The 23,153-nt window shown below is 38.5% G+C and overlaps 1 protein-coding gene across 3 annotated transcripts in view; it reads left to right on the top strand.

The window, feature by feature from the left end:
• The window catches only part of PTPN12 (protein tyrosine phosphatase, non-receptor type 12), a 112,918-nt gene that overhangs the window by 27,712 nt on the left and 62,053 nt on the right, over positions 1 to 23,153 (top strand). For 2 of the 3 annotated variants that reach the window (XM_011927716.1, XM_011927713.1), the window contains exons 2-3: positions 10,499 to 10,607; positions 21,057 to 21,133. The gene's annotated coding sequence lies outside the window, so the exon portion shown is untranslated. Of the gene's footprint in view, positions 1 to 10,497; positions 10,608 to 21,056; positions 21,134 to 23,153 lie in introns of those variants that run through there. The other variant, XM_011927715.1, reaches the window with a different exon arrangement.

Raw genomic sequence — 23,153 nt, 5'->3', positions numbered from 1 at the left:
TGTTTACGTACTTAAGCCTCAGCAATGGCGGGCGCCCCTCCCCCAGTCTCGCTACTGCCTTGCGGTTAGATCGCAAATTGCTGTGCTGGCAATGAGGGAGGCTCCGTGGCCGTGGGACCCTCCCGGGCAGGTGTGGGTATAATCTCCTGGTGTGCCCGTTTGCTTAAAGCGCAGTATTGGGGTGGGAATTACCCGATTTTCCAGGTGTTGTGTGTCGCAGTTCGCCTGGCTAGGAAAAGGGATTCCCTTCCCCCTGGCGCTTCCCAGGTGAGGCAATGCCTCGCCCTGCTTCAGCTCTCGCTGGTCGGGCTGCAGCAGCTGACCAGCACCGATGGTTCGGCACTCCCCAGTGAGATGACCCCAGTACCTCGGTTGAAAATGCAGAAATCACCGGTCTTCTGTGTCGCTCGTGCCGGGAATTGGAGACGAGCTGTTCCTATTCGGCCATCTTGCTCTGCCCTAATTCCCTAGTTTGGTTTTTTGATAGTAGCCATCACAATGATTCGAGTGGATTGCTAAGTCATATAGGAATGTAAAATTGTGTCTGTTGAATCATCTGTATGAAATACTTCATAGGAACTGAAGCTATTAAGATTTTGATGCGTGTTGGAGATTATTGGTGACTTGCTAAAAGTAATTTTAGTAGAGTAATAAAGGAAAAAAATGAAATTTTCAGAGGGTTCAGGAGTTAGTGGTTCACCAGGAAGTGTAGTTTCTCTTTAGAAAGTTTGGTCAGCTGACCACAGAATTGTGGCAGTCTCTGGCCTTGCAAAAAATAATATTTTCCATATAGTGGTAAATAAGTATTGAGCTCTCTTAAACTACACAAGTGACTCTTTTCCTGTAGTATATTTGTTTTTGCAGAGAGAAGTGTGAATTCTGAACCTCTGCTACTAATTTGGGAGTCTTTGTTTTATTTTTGTAATTGGAAGTAAAAAAGAATTGATGTAATTGTGGCTTGATATGTTAACACTGGAACTTAATATTCTCAATTTTACTGTATTTTTATTTTATTTTATTTTATTTTATTTTATTTTATTTATTTATTGAGACAGAGTCTCACTCTGTTGCCCAGGCTGGAGTGCAGTGGTGCAATCTCGGCTCACTGCAACCTCTCCCTCCTGGGTTCAAGTGATTCTCCTCCCTCAGCCTCCCGAGTAGCTGGGATTACAGGCACACGTCACCACACGCAGCTAATTTTGTGTTTTTAGTAGAGACGGGGTTTCACCACCTTGGCCAAGCTGGTCTCAAACGCCTGACCTCAGGTGATCTGCCCACCTCGGCCCTAAAGTGCTGGGATTACAGGCGTGAGCCACTGCACCCGGCCTACTGTATGTTTTTATTATATATTATGAGATAAGGAGATTAGTGATGGATTGCTTTGTAGTACTTTGGGAGTCTGGGTTTGGCAGAGTATGCCCCTGTGAAGACTAAGTGGGACTATAGTGATTGTGTTTTCTTAAATCAGAGTCAGGATGCATAACCAGATGAAGGAAGACATAGTCGGGAGTCATACTTTTAATATCTAGATTTGGGAGTTTTAGGCTAATTTACTGTAGGGACAAAGTATTTGAAATTGGGATTGGCGGAACATCAGTGGAACCAGCAATTGCTGAGTTAAATATATAGAGGGACATTAGATAACAGATGATGAGGAAATGGGTAAAAGAAAGTGAGGGCCTTGTGAGTTAGAACAAAAATAATCAAACCTGGAACACTTTCCATTTATTGTATTGGACATCTTCATTTCAATAAAATTAATGTATATGACAAAATTTTAATTTTACTGTCCTCCTAGTTCAAGTGGGGTTCTACTTTTATTTCCATAAAAATATACTTTCAGGATAGGGAAAGGGTAAACTTATATTATAAGTTTGTGTTTTCTCACCAAGGGACAGGAGAGAAGAAAAAAAAATCATTTGCTTATTGTCTAGGCTATGCAAAAGAAAAAGAACAGCCTTTTTTTTTATTACATTTTTTCATTTAGTTTATGATTTGCCATATTTATTATTTTAAAACATAAAGTCTGTAGTACCAGGTTTTATTTAAAAACATTCTCAAAATTAAAGACTATTGCTACATGCATTCAGGGAAGATTATCTAGCTATATTGGACAGATCTTCTTTGCTAGTAGTTGATGGAACCTAGGAATTGAACCCCAGCTTCTCTGACTTAAAGCTGCCCTATTGTGAAGTAGAAATGAAGTGTAAGCAATATATTCTTAAGTATATTGGTCAATTCTGATTTACATAGAAGACCTAAACAGTTTATTTACTCTCTACTATTTGTTATGGGGTTATGCTGATAGTAGCTAGTACTAATAGAAGATATGGTCTAAATCAGGGAATTCATGTTCTATCAGGGATGGCATATGTGCATATCTAAATAATTGCTGTACACTGGGATATGTTCTAGATAAGAGGTGTATATAAAGTAGCTAGAGATGAGGTATATATAAAGTAGATAGAGAGATGATGGGCCTGTATGCCAGTACTACTATCAGGAAAAATTTCATGAAGATGATTTCTGTATTGGGCTAGTAGAAAGCAGAGAGTTTGCTTAGCAGACAATTAGGGGAATAAGTAAAGCATCGATTTTGACATGAGCAAAGCACAGAATCATTTTATTATCCCAAGACTCATAAGACTGGCCCTGTTTACTTCAAAGTTACTTTCTTTATTATCAATCCTGAGTTAGCTTCAAATGAGGAGGCATAGCCATGCATTTCTGAAAAAAAAAATGGGAGAGAATTAGTCTGTTATACAGCAGTGGATCAACAGTGAGCAAAGACAGGAAGATGAATTTTGATAGGCAGAGTTGCATATTTTGCAACTAAAGGTAGACATTGCAGTTGTGTAGTTGAAAGACCCTTTGGTTATTTTAACTGCTTATAACCATTATTGTTAGTGATGTGTGTTTTTTCTTTTTTTTGAGGTAGAGCTGTGTTGCCCATAGTGGAGTGCCATGGTGCGATCTCGACTCACTGCAACCTCAGCCTCCTGAGTAGCTGGGACTACGGGCACACGCCACCAGGCTCGGCTAATTTTTGTATTTTTTAGTAGAGATTGGGTTTCACCATGTTGGCCAGGCTGGTCTTGAGCTCCTGACCTCAAGTGATCTGCCCACCTTGGCCTCCTGAAGTGCTGGGATTACAGGCGTTAGCCACTATGCCTGGCCCATATACATATTTTTATATAAATGTGTTTGTAAAGTTAGAGAGAGAACAGTGATAATACAGTGTTACTTTGAGACAGTGTAGTGTTACTTTGGCTGAAGTTATACTCTGATTTTATTGTATGCTGCTATTAATTTGTATTTGGGGTTTTAAGAAATTTTGGTTGGGTTATCATGCACCTTGTAGGGTAAAATTAATACTATTAAGATGGTGTGGTTTTTCTGACTGAGGACAGTTAAAATTTTTAAATATAAAGTCAGACGAATTTATTTATTTAACAGTGGTTATTGAATGCGAACTATGTCCCAAACCTGCTACCTTTTAAAATTCAGATGAATTCTCCAGTAACTGCCTCAGAAATTTTCTGGAGCAACTAGGTAAAAGGAGTATGATTTTATGGGTTAGGTAGCCTTGATGTTTTGCCACAATATAACTCTTAAGCTTAAAGTAATTTCCATTTTTATTTACTATACAAGGTATAGTTTTAATATTTGTATATTCTTATGTGCATATTTACTAAAAGTTGTGTCTTATGAAACTCATACTGTGTTTTGTTGTTGTTGTTGTTGTTTTTGAGATGGAGTCTCATTCTGTCACCAGGCTGGAGTGCAGTGGCATGATCTCAGCCCACTGCAACGTCGGCCTCCCTGGTTTAACCGATTCTCCTACCTCAGCCTCCCCAGTAGCTTGGATTACAGGAACATGCCACCATGCCCAGCTAATTTTTGTATTTTTAGAAGAGATGGGGTTTCACCATGTTGGCCAGGATGGTCTCGAACTCCTGATCTCGTGATCTACCAGCCTTGGCCTCCCAAAGTTCTGGGATTACAGGAATGAGCCACCGCACCCAGCTGAAACTCTACTGTGTTTGGGGCAGTGGTGTGTGGTCTAGTAACAGAGCATGAGAGATCTTCAACTTTGATATTTAATTTCTATATATCACATCTTATTCCAAAAGGAATTTTAGTTAGCTTAATTTCCATTTTAGTGCTGTTTCTTTTTGTGTTAATTTATTGTTTTCTTAATTGTCCTGATTTAAAATCCAGCCAACAAATTAATTTAGCACTTGTCTGTGTAAACGTATTTTCACTTCAAAGACTGTTCAGTGAATATGAAGAGAATTAGCTATATTTTTGCTAACAAGATTTGCTGATGGGGAGAAGAGCAAGATAAAAGAACAAATCAAGGATGAATGTTAGATTTTTGGCTTGAACTACTGTTGAATGGTGGTGCTATTTGAGCATATTTGTGTTGCCCATTACACATCCAGTGGACAGGCCAATAGACAGCTCTTTGACTCTGGAGAGATTTAACAAACTTTAAACATTCTCAGGAGCTTAGATGAACAATGAATTGTTCCACCCTTTTAAGAACTTGAATCTTGACACACAAATGGATATCTTAAAGTCACACTGCATGTGATTTTGGAGGCTTTTGAGAATCCATTTATCGATTTAGGATTAGGGGAAAACAAATTTAGTGTTTAAGAAATAAAATAAAAACTGTTTAAAGCAAAGTGAATATTAAACTTGAATTTTGTTTGCATCAACAATTCTAAGTATTAAAAATGTTTCTCTGACGTGTCTGAGAAGGCTCAATAAATAATTCTTCAATTTGTAATGAGAGTTTTGCTTTGCATTAGCTATTGGTCTATAAAGTCCAATAAGGTAGTCTAATCTCTGCCTTCAGTTTTATAGATCAGTGGACAAGACAGACAAGTACTGAAATACTTATGAAATACTTTTAAGTGACAATAGAACAATGTGTTATGGACTCATTGCAGAGGGCTGAGGAGCAGTAAAGGAGGGAAGGTTCAAGAAAGCCTTCATAAAGGAAGTAACACTTTAACCAGAGCCCTGCTCACCAGTTAGAGCAAAAATTGTGCAACTTTGATGTTTAAGGAGTGGAGGGTTACTGCTAGTAGTAGTGGTGGTGAGTAATTCCGTATGACTGAAGCATCAAACTCTAATAAGAGCATTATAAAAAGAGGCTAGAAAATTGGACAGGCAGCATTCAACATATCTTATAATTAAACATTTGGTAGTTTATGTTAGAGGTGATAGACACATAGGAGAGTTTTTAAATGTGGGACTAAAATGGTCAGACTTGACTTATTAGAACGGTAATAAAGGAGTGCAGTTATTTTTGGAATTCATTTATGTGACTTTTTAAAGACCTCTGGGGTAGGCTGGCACAGTAGCTTATGACTGTAATCCCAGCACTTTCGAAGGCTAAGGTGGGCAGATTGCTTCGGTCCAGGAGTTTGAGACCAGGCTGGACAACATGGCGACGCCCTGTCTCTACAAAAAATACAAACAGTTAACCAGACGTGGTGGTGCATGCCTGTAGTTCCAGCTACTCGCTGAGGGACGCTGAGGTGGAACAATCACCTGAGCCCAGGAGTTTAAGGCTACAGTGAGCTGTGATTGCACCACTGCATTCCAGCCTGGGCAACAGAGTGAGACCCTATCTCAATAAAGATCTTTAGGGTAGACTTAATTGCAAATGTCTTTCTTAAAGGATTTGTTTGCTTAGCTTTTTTTAAAAAAGTCACACATGATAAAGGGTTGGTGGGTACTTAATACAGATATCATTTAGCTATATTTTTGCCCAGTTAATACAGTAAATGATTAAAAGTTATTTCTTGCTTTAGGATTATATGAAATAATTATATTACATAATAAATTATTAGTGTTTAGTGCTATTCTCATACAGTCTATGAATAAGGTTTCTTAGTATATTATATCATGTTTCTCAATAATACAGAATTTTTTTCTGTTTCTTTCCTAGTAATAGCTTCGTCAGAGACAATATAATAGTGGTCAGGAAGTTAAAATGAAATTGTGTAGCTACTTTCTGTTTCATAGAGTTTAAATGAACTTTGGTGCTACTTCTATTCAAGAACTATTTAGACATTAATGTTGATGTGTTTAAAAAAAAAAAAGGCCAGGCGTGGTGGCTCACGCCTGTAATCTCAGCACTTTGGGAGGCCGAGGCAGGCAGATCACGAGGTCAGGAGATCGAGACCATCCTGGCGAACACAGTGAGCCCTCATGTCTACTAAAAATACAAAAAAATTAGCCGGGCGTGGTGGCGGGCACCTATAGTCCCAGCTTCTAGGGAATCTGAGGCAGGAGAATGGCGTGAACCCGGGAGGAGGCAGAGCTTGCAGTGAGCGGAGATCGCGCTACGGCACTCCAGTCTGGGTGACAGAGCGAGACTCCGTCTCAAAGAAAAAAAAAAAAAAAAAACCTGCTCTAGGTCAAATCAGATCTTAATCTGGCAGTAATTTTGTACCCGCAGAGTTTATAGTTTAACAGGGTAAATAAGAAGTATTCTCTTTATGTATTTATCATAAGAGTAAGAAATATAAGTGTTCTAAGAGTACATATAAAGGTAAAAGAATTCAGAGGGGAAGATTATGTCTGGATGAAGGGCATCAGAAACTCTGCAGGAGCTAGGGTTTAAAATTAAAAGATAAGTAAGATTTGGAGGTGTGCAAGTGGGGAGGCCACCAAGAAGCAAAGAAAAAGCATACACAAAGACACAGAAAGAGGATTCATCATCATGGGATTTTTTTTAAAAAAGGCAAATTATCAGGCAATTACCACGTCAGACCTACTGAATCAGAAACTTGAGGGGTGAGGCCTAGCAATGTGGTCCTCCAGGTGATTCTGAAGCACACTCAAATTTGACAAACTGCTTTGCAATTTCAGGCAGATAAATTGACTGGAATACGCAACTCTTTCTGATCTTTGATCTAGGAAAGGTTTTAAAGAAATAAATCTGAAGTAACAACATTTAAATAGTTCCAGTAATTAGTTCAATAATAACAGTTAACATTTATTGAGCCATTTTATGTACCAGACCTTTTGCTGAGTGAAGGTTTTTATGTCTGTTTTATAGGTGAGATACAGAGAGGTTAAATATGTTAATTGTCACACAGCTAAGAAAATACCAGATCCAGAATTTTAATTTATGTAGCTTACTATAAAACTGACATTTTTTGGTGGGAAATAAGTTCCAACTTGAAGATACCTTTTTAAAGTACAAAACAAAGTTTTTACTTGCTTTACGGACCGCTTTTTGTATCTCTGATGGGCATGAAAATTACAAAGAACACTACTTTTATAGATTTTTGTTTTAATAGAGCATTCTCCATTTTAAACTTTAATATAGAAAGCATTTTAAGAAATGGTGTGCTAGGCTTTAAGAAAACTGGATAAATGAAAATCCAAACTTAGATAAGTATTTGGACACAAAAGTTCTCAAGGTTCATTGTCTGAGAAATGTAAAGTCATTTCACATGAAAGTTTTGTTTTGCACATTTCTCAATAACATAATTTGTCATGTAAAAGAAGAAAAGTTTGGAGTGGGCCGGGCATGGTGGCTCACACTTGTATTCCCCAGCACTTTGGGACGTTGAGGCAGGAGGATTGCTGGAGCTCAGGAGTTTGAGACCAGCCTCCGCAACATACATGGGGAGACCCCACCCTACAAAAAAAAAAATAATAATTAGCTGGGCCTGGTGACATGAGCCTGTGGTTCCAGCTACTTTGGAGGCTGAGGCAGGAGGATCATTTGAATGAACATGGGAGTTTGAAGCTGTGGTGAGCTACGATCATGCCACTGCATTTCAGTTTAGACAACAGAGTGAGACCCCGTCTGTGAATGAGTGAGTGAATGAATGAATGAATGAAAAAGAAAAGCTTAGAGTGATTGTACCAGGCATTCCTGAGGTACGTTTACATTTTATAATTAAACTTAACCACTCTTTGTACTTATATTTTTTCTCACCGACATTGACCTAAGATATATTCCTTTTCCCTCTGTGTTTCTGCAACTATTTAAGTTGATACCCTTCTGTAAGTCAGATTCAAATATAATATTTTGAAGTGCACTGATACTATAAATATCTAAAAATACATCTTTTCAGATACTTAATCTTTGAGCAGAGAAAATACAAAAGTTTTAATTAAATATGCGAGATGTGTATATAAGTAACCATGAGGATCTTTGTTAATATGGAGTAACAACATCATAAACAATCTTTTCTACTTTCCTTTTTTATTTATGTTCAATTTTTTGAACAGGCAATACGGTCATACAATCCAAAAGCTATGAAAAGACATATAGTAATGTCCCATTCCCATCTGTTTCCCTTAGGTACCCATTTCCCTTCCTCATAGACACATCCTTTGTTAATAGTTTTTCTTCCAGAGATGATACATGCATATGTACAAGCAAATACAAATATGTTTTTATTTCTTTTTAACACCAATAGTAGTATTATTACATATATACATACTACACTGTATATATAATATAATATACACTATTATGTTTCCTGCTTTTTACATTTATACTCAACATGTATTTTTCAGATATTGTCATCTCACTATATATAAAAAGCTAACTCATTTGTTTTTCAGCTCTCTCATATTTGATGGTATGAATAAAACATTTAGCCAGTCTTTTATTAAGAGGTTTCTTTGATCGTTTGTAGTTTTTTTTGCTATTACTGACAGTGCTGCAGTGGTTGGGCGCGTGGCTGACACCTGTAATCTCAGCACTTTGGAAGACTGAGGCGGGTGGATCATCTAAGGTCAGGAGTTCAAGACCAGCCTGGATAACATAGTGAAACCCTGTCTCTACTAAAAATACAAAAATTAGCTGGGCCTGGTGGCACGCATCTGTAATTCTAGCTACTCAGGAGGCTGAGGCAGAAGAATCGCTTGAACCCTGGAAGCAGAGGTTGCAGTGAGCCGAGATCGCACCACTGCATTCCAGCCTGGGCAACAGAGCGAGATCCTGTCTCAAAACAAACAAACAAACAAACAAAGTGCTGTGGCATGTAACTTTGAAGATAAATCATTTCATGTGTGTCCCATTTTTATCTGGAGGACAAAGTTATAGAAGTACACTTCTTGGATTGAGGGGTGCATTTGTAATTACCAAATTATTCTTCTTAGGGGTTGGTTGGGCTAATATGTTGTTTTCTACCAACATTGTATTGTAGTTCTGATTTCCCGTCCTCTCATCAATAACCAATTTACCTTTTTCTTTTTTTTTTTTTTTTTAGTTTTTATAGAGACAGGGTCTTGCATTGTCAAGCAGGCTGGTCTTGAACTCCTGGCTTCAAGCAGTCCTCCCACTTTGGCCTCCCAAAGTGCTAGGATTACAAGTGTGAGCCACCATGCTCAGCCCCCACTTACTTTTGAATACAGTTTTTCCTCTGACACACGTATATATTTGGAGAACTCTATTACCACAGGAAATCACAAGAAATAGCATCATAAATGTGGGGAATTTTACTTTGACATTGTGCCAGTGCAGAGTAAGATTCTAATAAATCTTCATCATAAAGAAAAAAATGTATACTTGTTGTAGGTCTCTAGTATTGTGATGACAAAATTTAGTAGTTTTTCAAAGAAAAAGAAAAGGTTTATAGACAGTTTCAGTTCCTTAAATATCAGCATCACAAGTAGCAAAAATAAAGTAGAAAGTTAAATTTTACCAGACTTCTTTTTCATTTTATTTGTATTTAATAATTTGTTGAATGGTAAAACCAGAATGCTTTCAATATGTCTTGAGGCCTGAAAGAAAGTTCCTTTGAAATTAAATTTCAGGAATGTAGTTGTGTAGAATTTAAACAATTCACAATACTGACTTTCAGTGCTTCTGAAAGCAGGAAGTGTATTACTGACACACAGAAATATTCCAGCCCAAAGAACATCCCTACTGCCATATGTGGTAAGAATTTGTCACTAACCCACAAACTACTTCTGTAATGCAGTGAATAAGCAGAATTGGTCTTTGTTGGACATTTCCAATTCAATATGAAAGAACTTTGTTTTGCAGTGTCTTGTACGTAATTATTAGCTTATGCCTTGGGAGAAAGCCTGGCACATCATGGGTGCGTGCTCATGGTTTATTGAGAAAAGAAATAAACCTGTACATAATTCTTTTAGGCATGATTTTAGAACTTGGTTATTGTGACCCTTAGTTAAAACACCGAAATTTCTCGAATATGTTAAAGACTGAGTTAAATATTCTGACTCAGCTTATTAGTGATATCTTTAAATTATATTACTTTTATTCTGTTTTCCCTCTTTGCTGCTCATGTGAAATAAATATGAATCTTATGTTTCCACTTATGCTATAAAAGAAATTATCCTTGGGGTTAATTATTAAGGGATGGGAAAATTAAGAGCTCAGAGACAGGAAAATGAGTTGTAAGGAATTGGGGTCACCAGATTTCATTAAAAATTTTAAAATATCACTGTTTCTCTAAACTTCAATTTTTATTTTTTGTATTTTAAGCGGTTAAGAAGATTGTCTACCAAATATAGAACAGAAAAGATATATCCCACAGCCACTGGAGAAAAAGAAGAAAATGTTAAAAAGAACAGATACAAGGACATACTGCCATGTAAGTTTCAGATGCCCTAGATAAAATACATAGAAATGCTAATTAGCCTTTTGTAACCTAACTAGTTTTATTCTTCCTGAGTTTCACTGTTAAGGAAGTAGTAATTAACCTGTCTTTCAAAGTACACGAAAAAGATATAATTCTTAATTTTGCTTTTTGTTTTTCCTTCTGATCCTAATTTTTGTTTAATTTTTTTCGTTTAAGTATCATAGTTGCTGTAATTCTAAATTACTTTTAAATGCTGTAAATCCAAGTGAAAAAATCTTTTGTGAAGTCTCTGTTCAAAGACGTTATTTCATTAAAATAATAAAGACAACTGAATACATTTTATAAAATGCTAACAATGTTGATTTTTCATATATCTATTCACAAGAACCCTAATTGATTAATTATGCATGACAAAATGAAGCCTAGGATGACTCGGACATCTGTGTGTGTACTGTTCTCAGCAATCTGAATATGTGTCTCTAAGTATATGTCTTAGATTGATTGCATTACATTCTAATATTTTATTTATTTATTTGTTTATTTAGAGGTGGGGGTTCTCACTGTGTTCCCCAGGCTGGTCTCAAACTCCTGAGCTCATGTGATCCTCCCACCTCAGCCTCCCAAGGTGTTGCGATTACAGGTGTGAGCTACTGCACCCTGTCTGTATTCTTAAAATAGCATAGTTTTCTGGCAAAATAACTTTAACTCTGAAAATATACTTAAAGTGTGCCATCACTTTATCCAGTAAAAGCTATACGTCACACTTGCTATCTTTTAAAGCTGCCAGTCGTCTTTCTTTCTTCTCAAGTATTTTGAAATATCTACATTCCATTATGTCATTTCCTCAATTCTCATTCGGTCTTAAAGGTTTTTCTCTCTAAAGTGTCCTTAAAGTTCTTGGTGACTTTTATTTTTTTTTTTGGTGACAAGAGTCTTGCTCTGTATCCCAGGCTGGAGTGCGGTGGTGGGATCTTGGCTCACTGCAACCTCTACCTCCCAGGTTCAAGCGATTCTTGTGCCTCAGCCTCCTGAGAGCTGGGACAGCTCTAATACAGGTGCCTGCCACCACACCCAACTAATTTTTTGTATTTTAGTAGAGACAGGGTTTCCCCATGTTGCCCAGGGTCCAGTGGCTTTTTAATTGCCAGATTTGTTTATTCTAACAGGAAGGATATTGATTATTCAAGAATGTTGAACTATTTTGATGCCATTGATCAATCCCTATTTTTGAAATTTTCTTCTTCCATGATAACTCTTTTTTTTTTTTGAGACGGAGTCTGGCTCTGTCGCCCGGGCTGGAGTGCAGTGGCCGGATCTCAGCTCACTGCAAGCTCCGCCTCCCGGGTTTAGGCCATTCTCCTGCCTCAGCCTCCGGAGTAGCTGGGACTACAGGCGCCCGCCACCTCGCCCGGCTAGTTTTTTGTATTTTTTAGTAGAGACGGGGTTTCACCGTGTCAGCCAGGATGGTCTCAATCTCCTGACTTCGTGATCCGCCCATCTCGGCCTCCCAAAGTGCTGGGATTACAGGCTTGAGCCACCGCGCCCGGCCCAATAACTCTTTTAAAACACCTCTTCCCTCTCATCTCTTTCCCTCTTTTCTCCACTAACTTCTTTGCCTCAATTTAATCCTTCATTCTTGTGTTGTTCTACATTATTATCAACTGTGGGATGTGTGGATAGCCTGTGTTGGCAGAATTAACAAGTGGCAACATAGCATAATGGTAAAGCGTTCTGATTCTGGAAGTTGAAATCCTGACTCCACCACTTGCTAGCTATATGACCTTGGACTGATCCTCTCTGTGCCTTGGTTTTGTCATCCTTAAAATGGAGGTTATAATAATACTTTTTAGGATTATCTGCACAATAGACAGGTTAATATTAAATGCTTAAAAGTGTACTTAGTGGCTGGGCATGGTGACTCACGCCTATAATCCCAGCACTTTGGGAGGCCGAGATGGCTGGAGCACGAGGTCAGGAGTTCGAGACCAGCCTGACCAACATGGTAAAACCCCATCTCTACTAAAAATAAAAAATTAGCCACATGTGGTGGAGCGTGCCTGTAATTCCAGCTACTCAGGAGGCTGAGACAGGAGAATTGCTTGAACCCAGGGGGCGGAGGTTGCTGTGAGTCAAGATTGCGCTGTTGTACTCCAGCCTGGGCGACAGAGTGAGACTCCATCTCAAAAAAAAAAAAAAGGGTACCTAGCACATAGTAACCAGTCATTAAGCTTTTGCAAAATACAGTCCACTTTTCTTACCCGTTGTCTTAGTCTGTTCAGGCTGCTGTTAGAGAAATACCATGAACAGGGTCACTTATTAATAACAGACATTTGTATCTTAAAGTTCTAGAGACTGGGAAGTCTAAGATGAAGGCATCGGCAGATTTGCTGTCTGGTGAAGGGTCACTCTGGTTCATACATAGTGCCTTCTCACTGCACCTCACATGGTGGAAGGGGCAAACAAGCTCCCTCGGGCCTCTTTATTTAGTAAAGGCTGGTAATCCCATTCACAAGGCATGACCTAATCGTCTCCTAAAGGCCCTACCACTTAATACTGTTGCATTGGAATTTATGTTTTAACTTACGAATTTGGGACAGACAGATATTCAGACCATAGCACCAGTCTGCCTCAGAATAGGGGATGACGTGGCTTTCTGGATGCTTTATATTAAGCAAGATAATCTTAAAGTGATCCCAGATTGCCCTGGAATTATTAACGCACACATTCAGAGAGCCTGTCCACTTTCTTTTTCTGTCATCTAGCTGTAGGTTTCTGTTTTCATATGCTGTTTCTTTTTTTGTTTTGTTTTTGTTTTTGAAACGGTGTCTTGCTCTGTCGCCCAAGCTGGAGTGCAGTGGTGCGATCTCCGCTCACTACAACCTCTGCCTCCCAGGTTCAAGCTATTTTGCTGCCTCAGCCTCCCAAGTAGCTGGGATTACAGGCACCCGCCACCACACCCAGATAATTTTTGTATTTTTAATAGAGACAGGATTTCACCATGTTGGCCAGGCTGGTCTCCAACTCCTAACGTCAGGTCATCCGCCTCCCTCGGCATTTACTCATTTTACAGAAAGCTCTGAGGGTGTACTATATGCTGGGAATGTAACAAAAAACAGACTGGCAAAATCCCTGCCCTTGTGGAGCTTATATGTTAGTCAAGGTGGTGGACAATACAAATTAACATATGTGGTCTGACATGTGATGGTAATTAGTGTTATTGAGAATATAGTTGGAATGAGGGATAGGGAGAAAGCAGAGAATAGAAGGGGAAGTTTACAGTTTGACTAGGGGTAATGGGAAAGGTTAGTGGTGTACTGTTAAACTGGTCCTCTGAAAAATGAAAGTTCTGATTTGTATGGTTTGCTGATTTCTGTGATAAATGGATTATTTACCATAATCATCACAGCAAAACTCTGAGGTAAATACTGTTATGTGCCATTTTGCAAACAGGAAACTGAGACAAAGGTTAAAAAGCTTGTCTCACAGTTAAATAGTGTGGGGCAAGAATTTAAACCCAGGTAGTTTTAAAGCCTTCACTAGGGTGATTTTGCCCCTCAAAGTTCACTTAGCAATGTCTGGCGTGATTTGGTTGTCACAACTGGGGTATGGGAGTGGACAGGCTGCTAATGGCATCTAACAGGTAGAGGCTAGGAATACTACTACACATCCTGCAATGCACAGGATGCAGCCCCCTTCCCCAAACAAAGACTTCTCCAAGCCAAAATGTGTGAGTGTCAACATTGGGAGACCTTGTCCAAGAGCTCGAGTTCTTAATCACTGTGCAATAATCAGAGTGACAGTGCCTTTTTTCCTTTAAGTTATCTAAGGTTTGATAAGTAGGTCTCCAATAAATTTCTAGTTATTTTGATTTGTATTTTGTGTGTGTGTGTGTGTGTAAGACAGAATCTCACTTTGTCGCCTAGGTTGGAGTACAGTGTGGGATCTCGGCCTACTGCAGCCTCTGCCTCCCAGGTTCAAGCAATTCTCGTGCCTCAGCCTCCCAAGTAGCTGGGATTACAGGTGCCCGCAACCATGCCCAGCTAAGTTTTTGTATTTTTAGTAGAGACGGGGTTTTACCATGTCAGGCAGACTGGTCTCAAACTCCTGACCTCAGGTAATTCACCCACTTCGGCCTCTCAAAGTACTAGGATTACAGGTGTGAGCCACTGCACCTGGCCTGGAAATTTATATTGGAAGTAATTGTACTGAGAGATATGTGCTTATTTACTGTTAGATAACTATTTAATTCATTGCCTGGGTGCAGTGGCTCACGCATGGAATCCCAGTGCTTTAGGAGGCCAAGCTGGGCAGATTGTTTGAGCTCAAGAGTTCAAGACCAGCCTGGGCAACATAGCAAAACTCAGTCTACACACACACACACACAGCTTTGTTGAGCATGATGGTGCACACCTGTGGTCCCAGCTACTCAGGATGCTGAATTTATCCATTTTAATTGTGCAATTCAATGATTTTTTTTTTAAAGTAAACTCATAGAGTTTTGCAACAATTAATGCAATCTAGTTTTAAGATATTTCCATCGCCCCCAAAAGATCTGAGTCTTCAGCCCTGGGCAGCTGTTAATCAGCTTTCTGTCTGTGTAGATTTTCCTTTTCTGTGAATTTAATATAAATGTAATCATACAATCAATATATAGTCTTTTGTGTCTAACTCTTTAACACATTTTTTTTTTTTTTTTAACGAAGTCTCATTCTGTCACCCAGGCTGGAGTGCAGTGCCACGATCTCGGCCTACTGCAACCTCCGCCTCCCAGGTTCACGTGATTCTTCTGCCTCAGCCTCCTGAGTTAGCTGGGATTACAGGCGCACACCACCATGCCTGGCTAATTTTTTGTATTTTTAGTAGAGACAGAGTTTCACTATGTTGGCCAGACTGGTCTGGAACTCCTGACCTCATGATCCGCCCCCGTCGGCCTCCCAAAGTGCTGGGATTACAGGCATGAGCCACCGCGCCCAGCCTCTCGTTAACACATTTTAAAGATTCATTCATGATGTAGCATTCATCAGTAGTTCATTCCTTTTTGTTGTTTTATAATATTCCATCATATGGATGATGAACATATCGAATAATGCTACTATGAACGTGTCATACAGCTCTCTATGTGGACCTATGATTTTGTTTCTCTTGGATGGATAGCTAGCAAAACCATGGAGAGAAATAATTGCTTTCATTTTTTTAATATTTAGATTATTTCTAAATGTGCTTAATAAGAGCATCAGTCTGGCCGGGCGTGGTGGCTCACGTCTGTAATCCCACAACTGGTAGGCTGAAGCGGGCGGATCACTTGAGGTCAGGAGATCAAGACCAGCCTGGCCAATATGGTGAAACCCCGCCTCTACTAAAAATACAAAAATTAACTGGGCATGATGGCACATGCCTGTAGTCCCAGCTACTCAAGAGACTGAGGCAGGAGAATCACTTGAACCTGGAGGCAGAGGTTGCCAAGATGGTGCCAATGCACTCCAACCTGGGTGATGGAGCTAGACACCATCTCAGAAGAGAAAAAAAGAGCACCGGCCGGGCGCGGTGGCTCAAGCCTGTAATCCCAGCACTTTGGGAGGCCGAGACGGGCGGATCACAAGGTCAGCAGATCGAGACCATCCTGGCTAACACGGTGAAACCCCGTCTCTACTAAAAAAATACAAAAAACTAGCCGGGCGAGGTGGCGGGCGCCTGTAGTCCCAGCTACTTGGGAGGCTGAGGCAGGAGAATGGCGGGAACCCGGGAGGCGGAGCTTGCCGTGAGCTGAGATCCGGCCACTGCACTCCAGCCTGGGCGACAGAGCGAGACTCCGTCTAAAAAAAAAAAAAAAAGAGCACCAGTGAAGAATATGCCGGGTGTTAATGCTGGCCCAACATCACAGGTGCTGTGGCTTTCTCCCTAAGGTGTCACAGGAGCTAAGGGTGCTGCTTAACAAACTACAGAAGACGCAGGCAGGTGAAGGACACCCGGTCTGCTGTGGCAGAAAAGCCATCTGGGAGGGTGGGGAGCAATCCTGAAAGTCCTGGATGACCCCACCATTGAACAGGGCTTGGTGTGTCATTGCTTCTAGGCCTTTTCAATGGACAGAACTGGGATGGATATACACTCGTTTATTTGAAATCATACTCCATACTCCAATTCCAAGCCACCCCTTCTTTGCTCTATGGTCAAGTGAGTGAGAACAGCTGGCTACATTTTCAGCCTTGTTGCTCACCACTTCTTTCTTCCAGTAGTCCCATATTGCTTCACACCTCTTCAGTACATGTACTTATTTAGACCCAGAGCCTTGGCTTTGAAATCAGACAACCCCAGTTTCAAATGTGGCGCTGCCATCTCAGTTTTGTGATTTGGGCATACCTCTGTGCATAGCAATAATAACTTCTATCTCCATGGGTGTGTGGTGAGGATAAAATTCTTTGCTTAGAGGAAACGTTCATTCCATGGTAGCTATTTTTTATTAATTCTATATTTCTGAACCTATTATGCTATCTATAATGCCCTATTTTGTTTTCTTTTTAATCAGTTGGCAAACTTCTCATTCCCTGAGACCCAGCTTGTCACAGCTCTGAAGACTGCTGATATCCTCAAGATGTTCCTTACTCCCTTTCCTTGCTATTACTTTACTGTGGATATATGAACAACATTATTGTGCTTATTACACGCAATAAATATGTGTTGGATGAATGATACTAAAATTCACATTTAAAATGCCAAAAAAAATCAAAATACATATGATATGCTGTGTAAGTAGCATAACGTTGATTTTAAAATCTAATATGCTGTGAGTACATAATAGAAAGCAGTGACTACCAAATTTGCCTGTAGAATTTAAATGGGGAGTTTTAAAAAGGGTATTTCTGTGCCCCGTTTTTAATTTACTGAATTAAACTTACTGTAAGACGTAGTACTCCAGAAATCTTGGATTTTAATTTGCTTTCCCCAGCTGTTAAATGATTGGGGTAGATGAAATAAGATTGGCAAAATGTTGATAATTATTGAAGCTGGGTAATGGATATACAAAGATTCGTTATACTGTTCTATTTTAGTGTATGCTTAAAATTTTCCATCTTAGAAAATTTTTTAAAAAAGGAAAGTACCACCTGCATGTAGCCAGTCTGGCACCAGTCCTAACTATCATTTGGGAGTAACTGTTCTCATTTGGATTTAGGGTCACCTGAAACTTCACTGAGGACCCAGTGGTAAACCAACTATTGTATTTGCCTTTGAGATACTTTGAATAGAGGCTAATATGCCATGTGAATAAGGGTAATTAACTGAGACCCCTTATTACTGGCAAACATGGTAAGAGGAAGCTTCCTGTGGTTATTCAGCCATCATTTTCCTAACCACTGAATATTCTATTCTCATTTTCCAGAAGCATAGCTTTTTTTTGTATGTGTATTTCGTCTCCCAAATGGCATATAAAAAGGGGGATGGGACATGTAAGGTGGCATGAAATAAATGACAAAGCATTGACAAACATGTTGTAAACATTCTGTTTCTTAGAATACAGTGAGGAGATGAATAATTGCACCAGAAGCAAGTATATCCTCCTTATATGTCTCTTCTACAAATTTCTAAAGAATATTTTTTAAAAGTAAATTTATCAATTAAATTAGTAGAACTGGGCCTTAGTGCTATGTATAAAATTTGAGCCAGTGAAAAATAAATTAGTGACTATTAGTTGTTCTTTAATACTTTGCTAAGTAGTTTATTCATGTCTGTTAACATTTCAGTGTTTCCTTTTGTATTTTAACTGCCTTTGATATTCATTCATTGATTAGAAGGGATTATAATGTGATAATAATAATGGCATTTTATATGTTATATGTTACAGTCCCTTCTAATCCAGAAACAATGAATACTAGGCAATTCTACTTCTTTAGGATTTCATAGTCTGAAAGCATCTAACTTCAACTACTTACTAATTACAAAAGGGAAAGGCAGTAACTTTCCCTTTTGGTAACCAAGCAATACCATATTAACCAAGTGACCAAGGTTAACATCACAAGTACTGAAGCATATGTATATCATGTATCCCCTGATATGTTATACTGAGAAGGACACAACATCATTCAGTGGTATTACCAAAAATTCATAACTTCATTCCAGTCATTTAAAAAAAAATCAGAGAAACTTTTTTTAGGTTGAAGGAGACTAAGGAGAAGTAAAAATTATTATTATTATTATCTTGAGATGGAGTCACACTCTGTCATCCAGGCTGGAGTGCAGTGGCGTGATCTCGGCTTACCACAACCTACCCTTCCTGGGTTCAAGCAATTTCTCCCGCCTCAGCCTCCCGAGTAGCGGGATTACAGGCATGTACCACGATGCCCTGCCGATTTTTTTTTTTTTTGTATTTTTAGTAGAGATGGGGTATCGCCATGTTGACCAGGCTGGTCTCAAACTCCTGATCTCAGGTGATCCGACCACCTTGGCTGGGATTACAGGTGTGAGCCACTATGCCTGGCCACTAAAAGTTAAATTTAATATGAGATCCTTGAAAGAGAAAAAAGATTAAAAAAACACTGATTTGTATAGTCTTCTTTAATTAATAGTTTTATAACTGTTGATTTTGTGGTATTATGATCATTGTCCTATGGTTATATAATATGTTACTATTAGAGGAAGCTCAGTGAGAGGTATATAGAAATTCTCTGTGCTATTTTTGCAGTTTTTCTATAAATCTAAAATTAGTTGTAAATAAAAAGTTTTAAACATCAGCACAAACTAGAAAAAACTATTTGCACTTCCTGTGACAGAGGGCTGATTTTTTCTTTTTGCATAGATTTCATAAAAATCAATAGGACAAAACAGACATGGAAAAATGGGCAAAGGATATAAACAAGTGGTTTATGGAAAAAAAAGTACACATAACCAGTAAATATATTAAAACATACAATCCTTTGCATAATTCAAGAAATGGAAATTAAATCAAGATCTTTTTACTTTTTGGTTTGTCAGTGACGAAAAGTTTGGTAATACCCAGTCACCCTTATTAAATAACCCTGTATAAATTGTTACATACCTTTTAGAAGGCAAGTGGCAATTCCTCTGTTAGGAATTTACCCTACAGCAATGCTGGTAACAGCTATATGTACATTAGTGTTCACTGTAGTAATGTTTTTCATAGGAGAAGAAATGGCCCATCAGTAGAGTAGCTAAATAAAGAATGAAGCATTCACAGGGTGGAATTCTCTGTTAAGCTAAAAAGAGTGAGATAGGCTAGTGCAAGCTGAGTGCAGTGGCTCACACCTGTAATCCAAACACTGGGAGCCTGAAGCAGGAAGATCTGTAGCACAGCAGTTTTCGGTTCTAATGAGCTATGATCGCACCGCTGTACTTCAGCCTGGGTGACAGAGCGAGACCTTGTCTCTGTATTTTAAAATAATAGTAAAAATAATAAAGTAAATCTTTTTGTGCTTTGGGAAGAGTTCCAGGATATACTATAAACTGAAAAGTAATGATACAGAACAGCATGTATAGGATGTTTGCATTTGTGTACTAGTTTTTCAAAGTATATAGCTATATGTGTAATAAGTACACTTGGAAGGGGAAAAAAAACTTTAATATAGTATCTTGATGGGAGAGAGCCCTGGAACTGAAGGGCAGGGGAGGCTTTTCATTTTATACTTTTCTTTAAGGTCTAATTTTTTAAAATTATAAACATATTCCTTTAAAAAATAAATCAATAAAAATGTAAAAGAAAAATATACTTCATAAAATTTTTTTGTTAAGTTGTTTTACTCTAAGCTACATTACCTAATAATGACTATTATTAGCCAGAGCAGTGTTGAGCACTTTTTATATATAATCTCAATTCATTAATTTGTTATAATTTACTTTTCATAGTTTCTTGTGAAATATGAAAATTAGATTTTTTAACAAGAATTTTAGCATATGGGCTTCTGTATCACTGGTTAGTATTCATCAGCCACCTGGTATGTTTGTTAAAAGCTGCAGAGGCTGAAATACCTAGACTCTGCCCTAGTAAATCAGGGATAATGTCCTGGAATTTGCATTTTAAAAGAGTTCCAGAGATGATTCCTATTGCAACTTTAATACACTGCTTTACGTCACTGGTGGTGGTGTTTTTTTTGCTGCTGTTTTGTTTTGTTTTGTTTTAAGACAGAGTCTCGCTCTGTTGCCCAGGCTGGAGTGCAATGGCGCAATCTTGGCTCACTGCAACTTCTGCCTCCCGGCCAGGTTCAGGTGATTCTCCTGCCTTAGCCTCCAGAGTAGCTGGGATTACAGGTGCCTGCCAGGTGGTGGTTGTCTGAAAATTTATTTTATTTCCTTTCAGTGTAATGTTAGAAATTATCCTGCTGATACCTAGAGTCCATTTTCATCCATTGTTTTTTAAAGTAAATGTTCTTAAGCTGTCTATTTAACCTTACTTACGCTTCATTAGAAAATACCTGTATGTCAACCATACATATTTTATGTATTTTTTTCTTGCAGTTGATCACAGCCGAGTTAAATTGACATTAAAGACTCCTTCACAAGATTCAGACTATATCAATGCAAATTTTATAAAGGTATGTACTAACTTCAAATGGTGTTTCTCTGCCATATTAATATCTTTCTACATACTAGTTTTGTAAAACCTTTTTGAATTGCTCGGACGTGATACCAGCAGCAAAAGAAATAAAAATAAAACCACTGCCCTGGCACATCATTTTTATATGCTTTCCTTCTAGCCTCCTTATTCATATAGATAAATAGTTTGTACTTAGTTTTGTTATAGCAGAGATAACATTTTCTTTTTTATTTCTTCTTTCCCATGGAAGTCTTACCTATTACTAAATTATTTTCTCAGTTATCCCTTTGGGTTTGTGTGCACAAATGAACATGATCATTCCCTGTTGTTGACCCATATAGGTTGTTTCCAGATTTTTAAAATAATAATATTGCAGTAAACATCTTTGTTCTTTTGAATAATTTCCTAGCATAAATTACTAGGGGTGGGATTACTGGATAATACTGATTTAAAATTCTAGAACATAGCCTTAAATGTAAAACTTTTGACAGTTGTCACTGTTTTGGGTGGCAACCCAAAATCCAAGATTAAATAGTCTCTTTTTTATAACCTTTGTTTGGATACCCTTTGATGAAAAGCAGTCTAATTCTTTTTGAGATGGAGCCTCGCTCTGTCTCCCAGGCTGGAGTGCAGTGGCTCTTTCTCGGCTCACTGCAAGCTCGCCTCCCGGGTTCCCGCCATTCTCCTGCCTCAGCCTCCCAAGTAGCTGGAACTACAGGTGCCCGCCACCACTCCCAGCTAATTTTTTGTATTTTTAGTAGAAATGGGGTTTCACTGTGTTAGCCAGGATGGTCTTGATCTCCTGACCTGTGATCAGCCCACCTCTGCCTGCCAACGTGCTAGGATTACAGGCGTAAGCCACTGCACCCAGCGTCAAGTTCTTTATAGTTATCAATAGAGATAGATGCAAACTGCCACTTGATTCAGTTTAAATAAAAGGTTTTTTTTCCATCAGCTAATCTGTGTTTTTGAATCTTTCAAGTGATATGATAATGTAATTTTCAATTATTTTATATATGGTGTCTATACATATTTTCATGTTTGTGTTGATAAAAATGTTAACTGATAAAAGTTTATGTAAGGCCAGGCACGGTGGCTCACGTTTGTAATCCCAGCACTTTGGGAGACTAGGCGGGTGGATCACCTGAGGTCAGGAGCTCGAGACCAGCCTGGCCAACATGGGGAAAACCAGTCTCTACTAAAAATGCAAAAATTAGCGGGTCATGGTAGCACATGCCTGTAATCCTAGTTTCTCGGGCGACTGGGGCAGGAGAATCGCCTGAACCCGGGAGGTGGATGTTGCAGTGAGCCGAGATCACGCCACTGCACTCCAGTCTGGGTGACGCAGCGAGACTCTGCCTCAAAAAAAACAAAGTTTATGTGGTAAAATTAATATCTATGTCAATATTCAGCAGTCATGGTTTTAAACAAAAATTTCTTTTTTAAACAAAGTTAAAAACCAAAATTAATACCTTAAATAAAAACTAATAAATTGATAGTTTGCTATTTCAGATGTTGTCAGTGTTTATATTCTTTTATAAGGGTGTTTGTTAAAAGTTATAGTTTTTAATTACGCTTAATGACACTGATTCATTGTATGAGTCAGTTATGTGCCAGTTTAGTCAGTGACCCTGTTTGGTATATTCTCATGTTCATTATTAAAAAAGTGTATGGTAGATGCTTGATAAACTTCAGAGTTGAATAGATAATGGAAGGTAGCTATGGAAGAAACTAAGAAAGAACTCTTTACTAGTTTTAGTATTGTTTCAGAATCAGAGCATGCTCTGTATTTCTGCCACAGTTAGCTTTGTTAAGTAGGTATCAGGGCTTTTGTTTTTAATGCCTAGATAAGTAATAATTTTTAATTGGCATAAGGTGGTTCTTAAATACCTATTCTGTGCATCATATCCAGTAAACACACAAAAGTAATAGCAGTCATCAAAAGCTTAAGTGGATTGAATATATTTTGCCATGTTTCAATATACTATGAAAGACACATTATTTAGAAATGGTTTGAG

This window comes from Colobus angolensis, unplaced genomic scaffold, assembly GCF_000951035.1.
Source record: "Colobus angolensis palliatus isolate OR3802 unplaced genomic scaffold, Cang.pa_1.0 Scaffold74, whole genome shotgun sequence".
In the NCBI taxonomy this organism is placed as follows: Eukaryota; Metazoa; Chordata; class Mammalia; order Primates; family Cercopithecidae; genus Colobus; species Colobus angolensis.
The sequence above is the reverse complement of the archived record's forward strand: the minus strand, read 5'-3'. Positions and strand labels throughout refer to the sequence as shown.